This window comes from Macaca mulatta, chromosome 8 (assembly GCF_049350105.2).
Source record: "Macaca mulatta isolate MMU2019108-1 chromosome 8, T2T-MMU8v2.0, whole genome shotgun sequence".
In the NCBI taxonomy this organism is placed as follows: Eukaryota; Metazoa; Chordata; class Mammalia; order Primates; family Cercopithecidae; genus Macaca; species Macaca mulatta.
This window is the reverse complement of record NC_133413.1, coordinates 79,776,009-79,778,652: the sequence shown is the minus strand read 5'-3', so window position 1 is coordinate 79,778,652 and position 2,644 is coordinate 79,776,009. Positions and strand designations below refer to the sequence as shown.

The 2,644-nt window shown below is 34.1% G+C and overlaps 1 non-coding gene across 1 annotated transcript; it reads left to right on the top strand.

Moving 5' to 3' along the window:
* Window positions 1-2,294: 2,294 nt before the first annotated feature.
* LOC114680481 (U7 small nuclear RNA) lies at window positions 2,295-2,357 on the top strand. The gene has a single exon (XR_003732702.1). It is a non-coding gene; the product is annotated as a U7 small nuclear RNA (small nuclear RNA).
* Window positions 2,358-2,644: the final 287 nt, after the last annotated feature.

The following is a 2,644-nucleotide window of genomic DNA, read 5'->3' as shown; positions in this document are numbered from 1 at the left end:
ATGTGAAGTATTCTCATGTGACCAGCAGTAATTATAAGGAACTGCATATAAAAACATGATGGTATGAACTGCCAACACAATTCTGCTTTTATTTAGCACTATCAAGCCAACGTTTGTTTTTACAAGACCTCTAAGGCAGTCATTTTTACCAGTAAGAAGACGAAAGGATAAACCAATTTCCTGAAGGTTGCACATCAGATCAATAATAGAGTTGGAGGGACGAATAAAAATTCCCTACCTTGCAACTATTGAAGACTTTCATTAACTCAGAATCACTATTGTTTTCCGAAATGAGACTCTTTCAAGACCCTTAAAATATTATTTCAGAAATACTAGCCATACATGTGGAAGTAATAATCTTGTGATAATTTAAGGCATCCTTGTAGAAACTAAAGAAATCCCAAGTTAAAAATTCTCAGATATCTTCAGAATCTCCAAAGCAAACAGAACCTTCAAAAATGTATCTTCTGTTGTCCCTTTTTCTTCTTAATGAATCATTTACCTTATACTTTTATGTTTTTTGAAGAATAAATATTCTTGAGACATAGTTATTTTTTAAATCCACACAAGAATATATGTAAAAGTTAATTGACAATAAGCTATCAGATACTTATTTACTAATGCTATAAAAGTATTTTAATTAATCCTTAATTTTGTGTGGCTACACTTAAACACTCAAACCTTGACAATAAACAGAGGTAGAAAGTAGAGGTCCAAATATACACCAAATTATTATTTTCATTTGTATTAGAAACTATAACAGGTATAATCTATGTTAAAGTATTTGAAGATATTTTTACCCTGAAAAATAAGAAGTTATTGGGTCTTATTCATCTTTAAAAAATGATGGGCTTACTAGTTGTCAAGCAAAGGCAAAGACTGGTTGATTTTCCAGAAGCCACAGTTGGCTATAATACTATATTGAGAATGTTTCAGTTTAATCTTGATGGATGATTACCCAATACATCAAAATTTCAGTAATTTGTCTACAGACAGTTGACGATAAGAAAAACATGTATATGTCACATTATTTAGTTTAGCAATCCGCCAAATATGCCATGTAATTATATGATGGAAGAAACAGGGCAAGGTTATGCTGGCCTAACCACTTGCTGGAAGAACTGCTGAACTTACACAAACCTTTAAGAGTGAACTGGGTGTTTCAGAAAATAAGTATGCAGTGTGGAAAACAGAGATAATATGAGACTAGGTGGGAAATGAGTATGAACGGAATCTACTACACTAATGAAAATTCTTTTGGTGTGTTTGTGTGATTTATAATATGTGAAAAGATGGTCACAATGAATTCAGACAAAATCAGTACCATGCAGAATGCTTTACTAAAATACAGATTCATGTCACAAAATAAGTTGGGGGTGATATTGGAAAGTGAGTGTTTCTATTTTAAGAGTAGCTGGTCATAATTTCAGAACTTCTTTTGCTACCTTTGTCCATATAAATGCAATGACTTCTAGGGCTTACATTTTCCCTGTGCATTTGTATAAAAGTACAAATGTGTGCTGCTATTATTCTGTTATTTATTTTGCTTTTTTGTCACTCCTCCACCTCTTTGGTGTGTCTGAATAGTATCCAGTTCCATTCTACCACTTTCTTCCTACTCTTAATCCAAATGATGTCATAACACAAGTTATTCATACAGAGTTTCTCCAGAAACTCATGCAGCAAGTCACAGGAATTATCCCATCATTGACAATGAAGAAAACATGAATATATGAAAAATGTTAATAATTAGCAGAGACCCAAGTCGTTTTATTTTTATGTATTTATTTTTTTAAGACGGGTCTCACTCTGCTGCTCAGGCTGGAGTAAAGTGATGTGATCATGGCTCACATAATCCCTGCGAGCTCAATCTCTGTGAGGCTGCCTTGACCTCATGGGCTCAAGCAATCCTTTCACCTGAGCCCACTGAGTAGCTGGGACCACAGGTGGGCACCACCATACAAGGTTAATTTTTGCATTTTTATTAGAAATGAGTTTTCGCCAGGTTGTCCAAGCTGGTCTTCAATTCCTGGGCTAAAGCAATCCGGCCACTTTGGCCTCCCAAAGTGCTGAGATTATGGGCGTGAGTCACTATGCCTATGCCCACCCTCATCCCCCAAGTCACTTTAAAATCTAGACTTCATTTCATAAAGATGCAGTCCTAAGAAATATTACACATGCTCAAATGAAATTATTTAAATTCTGTTCCATAGAAAGTGGAATCCAATAAAAGAAATTGAAGATAATAATATTCACTTGAATGTGTAAGTATTTTTCTGAATTTAAAAGAAACAAAGTGTTGCAGCTCTTTTAGAATTGGTCTAGCAGGTCTTCTGGGTTTTTAGCTAGAAACCCTCCCCATGTGGAGAGAGGCTGAGAAACAATCAAAATACAAATTCTAAAACTCCCAACGATTACAGATTTTTTTTTTTATTACTAGTTCAGTTTTGATGGTATGAGAATGATTATTTCCTTGGGAAAAGCTAGCACTTGAAAACAGTATCATCATCTGAAAACTTGCCTTTCCTTGATGCAATAATATGAATTACTAATCAGTAATTCAAACAGTCTGTGGAAAGTTAATTTCAAAACAGAAATGATTTAAAAAATCTATAGTAAAGAGATTCATAGTTTCATCCCCTGG